The sequence below is a fragment of the Aegilops tauschii genome, chromosome 1 (genome assembly GCF_002575655.3).
Source record: "Aegilops tauschii subsp. strangulata cultivar AL8/78 chromosome 1, Aet v6.0, whole genome shotgun sequence".
Lineage (NCBI taxonomy): Eukaryota > Viridiplantae > Streptophyta > Magnoliopsida > Poales > Poaceae > Aegilops > Aegilops tauschii.
Genome location: NC_053035.3, coordinates 501938550 through 501949646, shown reverse-complemented (window position 1 = coordinate 501949646; position 11097 = coordinate 501938550).

Below are 11097 nucleotides of genomic sequence, written 5' to 3'. Positions count from 1 at the left end.
ATGCCTATATTCATGATCATTGCCTTAGATATCTTCATAACTATGCGCTTTTCTATCAATTACACGGCAGTAATTTGTTCACCCACCGTAATACATGCTATCTTGAGAGAAACCACTAGTGAAACCTATGGCCCTCGGGTCTCTTTCCTATTATATGGCATCTCTTTTATTTACATCGCATCTCGTTTACTATTTTGCAATCTTTACTTTCCAATCTATACAACAAAAATACCAAAAATATTTACTTTACTATCTCTATTAGATCTCACTTTTGTGAGTGACCGTGAAGGAATTGACAACCCCTTTTTTGCGTTGGTTGCAAGGTTCTTGATTGTTTGTGCAGGTACTAGGTGACTTGTGCGTTGTCTCATACTGGATTGATACCTTGGTTCTCAAAACTGAGGGAAATACTTACGCTACTTTGCTGCATCACCCTTTCCTCTTCAAGGGAAAACCAACCCATGCTCAAGAGGTAGCAAGAAGGATTTCTGGCGCCGTTGCCAGGGAGATCTACGCCAATTCAAGACATACCAAGTACCCATCATAAACTCTTCTCCCTCGCATTACATTATTTGCCATTCGCCTCTCGTTTTCCTCTCCCCCACTTCTAAAACGATTCTCGAAAAGATTTGCCTTTTCTTCGCCCTTCTTCCGTTCGTGTTGTTCGTATGCTATCTTTGCTTGTGTTACCATGTGCCTTCTATGTGCTTGCATCTTTGCTTGCTAAAAATCTATTGATATGGATCCTCATCCACTTGCTAATCTTTTTAAGAGATCCAATTATGATGAACCAATTGCTAGTGAGTTTTGTGCACTAGATTATCTTTATGAGGTTTTGCTTGAAATACGTGGATCTGAAAATTGTGATGAAGTTTTGGAAGAAGAAAATTATAAAGTGATTCGCAATAGCTCCTTGAATGAAAAGCATGATTGCAATGATGTTATTATAAATTCTATTAATGTCAATTGTGCTAATAATATGCAAAACCCTAAGCTTGGGGAGGCTAGTTTTCCTGTGTCCGCTACTTGTTGCAATGATCATGATTGGGGTGATTCTTCTTATGATCTTGAAAATTTATTTAAGCCCCATGATGAATATGAGATTGATAATAGTGTTTGAAATAATATTGAAAGTGGGTTTGGAAGAGTGTCAACTTTATATCCCGCATATTTGGAGAATGTTCAATCTTATGAATTTTTTGATAAAAGTGGGTTTGGAGAGGTCATGACTTTACTTGATGTTAATCCCACTATTTTGGAAGAGTGTCAACTTCGCATGCATGTGGATCGTGTTGAGAATAGAATATGTGATAGCTATATTGTTGAATTTGCTTATGATCCCACATGAATTATTATGAGAGAGGAAAATATGTTTGTAGAAATTTTCATGTTACTAAATTACCTCTCTTCATGTTGAGATTGCTATCGTCTCTTTCTTTTTTGTTGCATATGCTAGTTTTTGCTTGCTTTGATAATTTGTTTGCTTATAAAATGCCTATGCATAGGAAGTATGTTAGAGTTAGATCTGTTTGTCATGTGTATTATGATGCTCTCTTTGTGCTTCAATTCTTCTCTTTTATCTGAGCATCATTGAAATTATCAATGCCTAGCTAGGGGCGTTAAACGATAGCGCTTATTGGGAGGAAACCCAATTTTATTTTTGTTCTTTGCTTTTTGATCCTGTTTAGTAATAAATAATTCATCTAGCCTCTGGTTAGATGTGGTTTTGTGTTTTAGTTAGTGTTTGTGCCAAGTAATACCTTTAGGATAGCCTGCGGTGATAGTTAATTTGATCTTCCTGAAAAACAGAAAATTTTGCACGCACGAAAATAATTTTCATAAATCACATGAACGTGTTTTCAGTTGATTCTTTTTACAGAACATTAATAAACAAATTGCTTAGGACTTCCTAATTTCTCAGGATTTTTGGAGTTACAGCAGTATTCTAAAGTTACAAATTTCTACAGACTGTTCTGTTTTTGACAGATTCTGTTTTTCGTGTGTTGTTTGCTTATTTTGATGAACCTATGAGTAGTATCGGGGGGGGGGGGGGGGTGAACCATAGAGAAGTTGGAATACAGTAGGTTTAACACCAATATAAATAAAGAATGAGTTCATTACAGTACCTTAAATTGGTGGTTTATTTTCTTATACTAACGGAGCTCAGGAGATTTTCTGTTGAAGTTTTGTGTTGTGAAGTTTTTAAGTTTTTGGGTAAAGATTTGATGGATTTTGGAATAAGGAGTGGCATGAGCCTAAGATTGGGGATGCCCAAGGCACCCCAAGGTAAAATTCAAGGACAACCAAAATCCTAAGCTTGGGGATGCCCCGGAAGGCATCCCCTGTTTCGTCTTCGTCTATCGGTAACTTTACTTGAGGCTATATTTTTATTCACCACATGATATGTGTTTTGCTTGGAACGTCTTGTATGATTTGATTCTTTGCTTTTTAGTTTGCCACAATCATCCTTGCTGTACACACCTTTTGGGAGAGACACGCATGAATCAGAATTTATTAGAATACTCTATGTGCTTCACTTATATCTTTTGAGCTAGATAATTTTGCTCTAGTGCTTCACTTATATCTTTTTAGAGCATGGTGGTGGTTTTATTTTATAGAAATTATTGATCTCTCATGCTTCACTTTTATTATTTTGAGAGTGTTTAGAACAGCATGGTAATTTGCTTTGGCTATAAAACTAGTCCTAATGTGATGGGCATCCAAGATGGGTATAATAAAAACTTTCATTTAAAGTGCGTTGAATACAGTGAGAAGTTTGATGCTTGATGATTGTTTTGAGATATGAGGATGGTGATATTAGAGTCATGCTAATGGTGTAGTTTTGAATTTGAGAGATACTTGTGTTAAAGTTTGTGATTCCCATAGCATGCACGTATGGTGAACCGTTATGTGATGAAGTTGGAGCATGATTTATTTATTTATTGTCTTCCTTATGTGTGGAGGTTGGGATCGCGCGAAGGTTAACTCCTACCAACCCTTCCCCTAGGAGCATGCGTGTAGTACTTTGTCTTGATGACTTGTAGATTTTTGCAATAATTATGTGAGTTCTTTATGACTAATGTTGAGTCCATGGATTATACGCACTCTCTCCCTTCCACCGTTGCTAGCCTCTCTAGTACCGCGCAACTTTCACCGGTACCATAAACCCACCATTTACCTTCCTAAAAACAGCCACCATACCTACCTATTATGGCATTTCCATAGCCATTCCGAGATATATTGCCATGCAACTTTCCACTGTTCCGTTTATTATGACACGCTCCATCGTTGTCATATTGCCTTGCATGATCATGTAGTTGACATCGTATTTGTGGCAAAGCCACCATTCATATTTTTTTCTCATACATGTCACTCTTGATTCATTGCACATCCCGGTACACCGCCGGAGGCACTCATATAGAGTCATATTTTGTTCTAAGCATCGAGTTGTAAGTAAATAAAAGTTTGATGATCTTCATTTTTAGAGCATTGTCCCAGTGATACGTCTCCAACGTATCTATAATTTTTGATTGTTCCATGCTATTATATTACCTGTTTTGGATGTTTACGGGCTTTACTTTACACTTTTATATCATTTTTGGGACTAACCTACTAACCGGAGGCCCAGCCCGAATTGCTGTTTTTTTTCCTATTTCAGTGTTCCGAAGGAAAGGAATATCAAACGGAGTCCAAACGGAATGAAACCTTCGGGAGCGATCTTTTTGGAACAAACGTGATCTAGAGGACTTGGAGTGGAAGTCAAGAAACAAACGAGGCGGCCACGAGGGTGGAGGGCGCGCCCCCCTACTGGGCGCGCCCCCTGTCTCATGGGCCCCTCGAGCGTCCACCGACCTACTTCTTCCTCCTATATATACTCGTGTACCCCGAAAACATCAAAGGCGACCACGAAAAATTATTTCCACTGCCGTAACCTTCTGTATCCACGAGATCCCATCTTGGAGCCTTCGTCGGCGCTCCGCTGGAGGGGGAATCGATCACGGAGGGCTTCTACATCAACACCATAGCCCTTCCGATGAGTTGTGAGTAGTTGACCTTCGGGTCCATAGTTATTAGCTAGATGGCTTCTTCTCTCTCTTTCAATCTCAATACAAAGTTCTCCTCGATCTTCCTGGAGATCTATTCGATGTAACTCTTTTTGCGGTGTGTTTGTCGAGATCCGATGAATTGTGGGTTTATGATCAAGTTTATCTATTAGAAATATTTGAATCTCCTCTGAATTCTTTTATGTGTGATTAAGTTATCTTTGCAAGTCTCTTCGAATTATCAGTTTGGTTTGGCCTACTAGATTGATCTTTCTTGCAATGGGAGAAGTGCTTAGCTTTGGGTTCAATCTTGCGGTGTCCTTTCCCAGTGACAGCAGGGGTAGGAAGGCACGTATTGTATTGTTGCCATCGAGGATAAAAAGATGGGGTTTATATCATATTGCATGAGTTTATCCCTCTACATCATGTCATCTTTCTTAATGTGTTACTTTGTTCTTTATGAACTAAATACTCTAGATGCATGCTGGATAGCGGTCGATGTATGGAGTAATAGTAGTAGATGCAGAATCGTTTCGGTCTACTTGTCACGGACGTGATGCCTATATACATGATCATGCCTAGATAATCTCATAATTATTCGCTTTTCTATCAATTGCTCGACAGTAATTTGTTCACCCACTGTAATACTTATGCTATCTTGAGAGAAGCCACTAGTGAAACCTATGGCCCCCGGGTCTATCTTTTATCATATAAGCTTTCAATCTACTTTTATTTGCATCTTTTACTTTTCCAATCTATATCATAAAAATATCAAAAATATTATCTTATCATATTATCTCTATCAGATCTCACTTTCGCAAGTGGCCGTGAAGGGATTGACAACCCCTTTATTGCGTTTGCGAGTTCTTGTTTGTTTGTGTAGGTGCATGGGACTTTTGAGGAGCCTCCTACTGGATTGATACCTTGGTTCTCAAAAACCGAGGGAAATACTTACGCTACTGTGCTGCATCACCCTTTCCTCTTCAAGGAAAACCAATGCAAGCTCAAGACGTAGCACCCAGTGAGGAAAGGATGATGGAGACTATGATTCCCCCACAAGTCGGGATGAGACTCCGGACGAAAATAAAAAAAAGGAGAAAAGAAGAGGCCATAAAAAAGGAGAAAAGGCCCAAATAAAAAAAAAGAGAAAAAGAGATAAGGGACAATGCTACTATCCTTTTTCCACACTTGTGCTTCAAAGTAGCACCATGATCTTCATGATAGAGAGTCTCTTATTTTGTCACTTTCATATACTAGTGGGAATATTTGTTATAGAACTTGGCTTGTATATTCCAATGATGGGCTTCCTCAAAATGCCCTAGGTCTTCATGAGCAAGCAAGTTGGATGCACACCCACTTAGTTTCCTTTTGAGCTTTCATACACTTATAGCTCTAGTGCATCCGTTGCATGGCAATCCCTACTCACTCACATTGATATCTATTGATGGGCATCTCCATGGCCTATTAATATGCCTAGTTGATGTGAGACCATCTTCCTCCTTTTTGTCTTCTCCACAACCACCATTCTATTCCACCTATAGTGCTATGTCCATGGCTCACGCTCATGTATTGCGTGAAAGTTGAAAAAGTTTGAGAATACTAAAGTATGAAACAATTGCTTGGCTGAAACCGGGGTTGTGCATGATTTAAATATTTTGTGTGATGAAGATAGAGCATAGCCAGACTATATGATTTTGTAGGGACAGCTTCCTTTGGCCATGTTATTTTGAGAAGACATAATTGCTTTGTTAGTATGCTTGAAGTATTATTATTTTTATGTCAATATTAAACTTTTGTCTTGAATCTTTTGGATCTGAACATTCATGACACAATAAAGAAAATTACATTGATAATTATGTTAGGTAGCATTCCACATCAAAAATTCTGTTTTTATCATTTACCTACTCGAGGACAAGCAGGAATTAAGCTTGGGGATGCTTGATACGTCTCCACAATATCTATAATTTTTGATTGTTCCATGCTATTATTTTTTCTGTTTTGGATGTTTAATGGGCTTTAATGTGCTCTTTTATATTATTTTTGGGACTAACCTATTAACCGGAGGCCGAGTATCAGTTTCTGTCTTTTTGCCTATTTTAGAGTTTTGCAGAAAAGGAATACCAAACAGAGTCCAAACGGAATGAAACCTTCACGATGATCTTTCTTGGACCGAAAGCAATCCAAAATACTTGGAGTCCAAGTCTGGAACTCCACGAGGAGGCCACAAGCCAGGAGGGCGCGCCCCCCACCCTCATGGGCCCCTTGTAGCTCCACCGACGTACTTCTTACGCCTATATATACTCTTATACCCTAGAAACATCAGGGGGAGCCACGAAGCCACTTTTCCACCGCCGCAACCTTCTGTACCCGTGAGATCCCATCTTGGGGCCTTTTCCGGCGATCTGCCGGAGGGGGAATCGATCACGGAGGGCTTGTACATCAACACCATTGCCTCTCTGATGAAGCGTGAGTAGTTTACCACAGACCTTCGGGTCCATAGTTATTAGCTGGATGGCTTCTTCTCTCTCTTTGATTCTCAATACAAAGTTCTCCTCGATATTCTTTTAGATCTATTCGATGTAATACTCTTTTGCGGTGTGTTTGCCGAGATCCGATGAATTGTGTATTTATGAACAAGATTATCTATGAATATTATTTGGTTCTTCTCTGAATTCTTATATGCATGATTTGATATCTTTGCAAGTCTCTTTGAATTATCGGTTTAGTTTGGCCTACTAGATTTATCTTTCTTGCAATAGGAGAAGTGCTTAGCTTTGGGTTCAATCTTGCAATGTCCTTTCCCAGTGACAGTAGGGGCAGCAAGGCACGTATTGTATTGTTGCCATCGATGATAAAAAAGATGGGGTTTATATCATGTTGCTTGAGTTTATCCCTCTACATCATTTTATCTTGCTTAATGCGTTACTCCGTTCTTATGAACTTAATACTCTAGATGCATGCTGGATAGCGGTCGATGTGTGGAGTAATAGTAGTAGATGCATAATCGTTTCGGTCTACTTGACACGGACGTGATTCCTATATTCATGATCATTGCCTTAGATATCTTCATAACTATGCGCTTTTCTATCAATTGCTCGACAGTAATTTGTTCACCCACCGTAATACATGCTATCTTGAGAGAAGCCACTAGTGAAACCTATGGCCCCCGGGTCTCTTTCCTATTATATTGCATCTCTTTTATTTACATCGCATCTTGTTTACTATTTTGCAATCTTTACTTTCCAATCTATACAACAAAAGTACCAAAAATATTTACTTTACTATCTCTATTAGATCTCACTTTTGCGAGTGACCGTGAAGGGATTGACAACCCCTTTTTCATGTTGGTTGCAAGGTTCTTGATTGTTTGTGCAGGTACTAGGTGACTTGTTCATTTTCTCCTACTGGATTGATACCTTGGTTCTCAAAACTGAGGGAAATACTTACGCTACTTTGCTGCATCACCCTTTCCTCTTCAAGGGAAAACCAACGCATGCTCAAGAGGTACCAAGGCCGGCATTAGCAGAATATTGTGTAAACTCTTGAAGGATTCCAGCCTCTTCCATGAACGGGGTGTGCGGCCATTTGCACGGCCGCACTTCCGCCAACCTCCAGGGGGTGGAGATCACTATCAGATGACTCCCCAATAACTCCCTTGAAGTTCTTCTTGGAAGCAAATTTCCTAAAGATATTCATCCTTCTCCTATGAACAAAAATTCTGAAATTTTTAGTCCACAAAAATTTTCTCAACAAAACTTTACAAGATTTATAGCAACTACACATAGGGATGCCTTGAGGCCATAGCAAGCATTCAAACTACTTAGAACTCTAGAGAATTCAACATGCAAGCTCATCTACAACAGCACCAAGAGTAGCTAATTATTCAAAATATAAACCACTAAAACAAAAACTAATTCGACAAACGGAGGAGTCACATACCAAGCAACAATCCCCGAAACAGTTTCAGAAACGGAGCTTCGAGCAAATAGATCGAAATCCGCGGGTTTGAGAGCAAGAACACGAGAGAGAGAGCAATGGTGAATTTTTTCTGGAGGTAGGTGATGCTGTGGTGTAAAGAGATAAGTGAGGGGGCCCACGTGGGGACCACAACCCACCAGGGCGCGCCTGGGGGTCCTGGCGCGCCCACGTGGGTTGTGCCCACCTGGTGTACCTCTCTCTGATGTTATTTGCACCAAAAATTCTTAAATATTCAGAAAAAACGTATTAAATTTTCAGAGCATTCTCACAACTTTTATTTTTGGGTCATATTTTTATTGCATGGGAAATTCAGAAAACAGACAAAACATGGCATTTTATTTTATTTAACTAATAGGAACAGAAAATAAAAGGTCGGGACAGAAGGTAGTGCTCACTAAATTCATCTACTTCATACCTCTCAAAAATTATCCATTAATAAGGTTGATCAAGTCTTATTAACAACCACTTCCGATTAGCATTGAACTGAAGAACTTCCGTAACTCACTAAGTTACCTCAACGGGGATATGAATCTCCCCAACAATAAGTATTTCATATTTCTTTTTAACAGTAGGTAGAGGTAGTTGAAAACTTCCAATAGTGATTGTCGTAGATTTTTCAATAACATTAATACCATTCACTTGGAATTGTTTCTTCTGAAAGTGCACCGTATGCTCATTACCATTGATATGAAAAGTGACCTTGCTTTTATTGCAATCAATAACAGCCCCTGCAGTATTCAAGAAGGGTCTACCAAGGATAATCGACATGTTGTCGTCCTCGGGCATCTCAAGTATAACAAAGTCAGTCAAAATAGTAACATTAGCAACAACAACGGGCACAGCCTCACAAATACCGATAGGTATGGCTGTTGATTTGTCAGCCATTTGCAAAGATATTTCAGTAGGTGTGAGTTTATTCAAATCAAGTCTTTTATATAAAGAGAAAGGCATAACACTAACACCAGCTCCTAAATCACATAAAGAAGTTTTCACATAATTTCTTTTGATGGAGCAAGGTATAGTTGGTATTCCCGGATCTCCAAGTCTTTTAGGTACTCCATCTTTAAAACTATAATTAGCAAGAATGGTGGAGATTTTAGCTTCCGGTATTTTTCTCTTATTTGTGATGATGTCTTTCATATACTTTGCATAAGGAGGCATTTTCAAGATATCATTCAAGCGAGTACGCAAAAAGACTGGCCTCAGCATTTCAGCAAAGTGTTCAAATTCTTCATCATCTTTCTTTTTAGTTGACTTGGGTGGAAAAGGCGTAGGTTTTTGAACCCACGGTTCTTTTTCTTTACCGTGTTTTCTAGCAATAAAGTCTCTTTTATCATAACGTGTATTCTTGGGTTGTGGGTTATCGAGATCAACAACTGGTTCTATTTCCACATCATTATCTGGTTCTTTTTCATTGTTTAGTTGAGTATCTTCATGAACATCAGCATTATCTTTTTCATTATCACTAGGTGAATGTTCATTACCATATTGAGTTTCAGCATCAGAAATAGAAACATCATTATCATTATCAAGAGGTTTTTCTACTTCAGGTTCACTAGAAGCATGCAAAGTCCTATCATTTTTCTTTTTCTTCTTCTTTTTGGAAGGACTAGGTGTTGTGGTGTTGTTCCTTTGTGAATCCTGTTCAATTATTTTTGGGTGTCCCTCAGGATAAAGTGGTTCCTGAGTCATTTTACCTCCTCTAGTTGCAACTCTAACAGCAAATTCATGTATGTTGTTATTCATTTCATCAAGGAACTCTCTTTGAGATTTAGCAACTTGTTCTAACTGGGTTTGTACCATAGAAGCATGCTTTCCCACACCTCTAACATCATTTGAGATTCTAAATAACAAGTCACTCAAGCGAGCAATCATATCAGAATTGTATTTCAATTGTTTCATAACATTTGCATTGAAGTGATCTTGTTTTCTAATATAATTCTCAAACTCATGAAGGCATTGGCTAGGGTGCATATTGTGAGGATTGTCATTATCGTTGAATTTCATTAGAGAATTTACCTCTACCACCTTAGGTAGTGGTGGTGTATTAAGCCCATGTATTTCTTCAATAGGAGGTAAATTTTTAACATCCTCAGCTTTAATTCCTTTTTCCTTCATAGATTTCTTTGCCTTGCATATCTTCTGGACTGAGATATAATATACCCCTATTCTTTGGAGTGGGTTTAGGCGGTAGTTCAGGAAGAGTCCAAACATCATAATTTTTCAATATGTTATTCAATAATTCTTCAGCTTATCCAATAGTTCGTTCCCTGAAAACACAACCAACACAAGTATCTAGGAAGTCCCTAGAAGCATCGGTTAGTCCACTATAGAAGATATCAAGTATTTCATTTTTCTTAAGAGGATGATCAGGCAAAGGATTAAGTAACTGGCAAAGCCTCCCCCAAGCTTGTGGGAGAATCTCTTCTTTAGTTTGCACAAAGTTAAATATTTCCTGTAAGGCAGCTTGTTTCTTATGAGCAAGAAAATATTTTTCAGAGAAGTAATAAATCATATCCTGGGGACTACGCACACAACCAGGAGCAAGAGTATTGTACCAAGCTTTAGCATCACCCTTTAATGATAATGGAAATAATTTGAGAATATAGTAATAGCGAGTTTTCTCATCATGGGTAAAAGGGTGGCTATGTCATTCAACTTAGTAAGATGTGCCACAACAGTTTCAGTTTCATAACCATGGAAAGGAGCAGATTCAACCAAAGTAATTAACTCTGGGTATCATCAATAAAGATAGGTGAGGTTGCAAACTTAGGATCATATTGCATTCTAACATTTAGAGATTTTTCTTTATACATGCATAATAATTTCTCTAGATCATCTCTATCCTTACAAGCAAGAATATCTCTAGTTGTATCATTCATAACATAACCTTCCGGTACCTTGGGAAATTCATATCTAGGAAGGCTAGTTCTAGCAGGTGTTTCAAGATTTTCAGTTTAGAGCTCATCATCAGATTCAACAACATCATGTTGTATTACTCTAGCAATTTGTTCATCAAGTAATTCACCAAGTGGCACATCATTATCAAGCAAGGTACTAGCATCATCATAAGTAT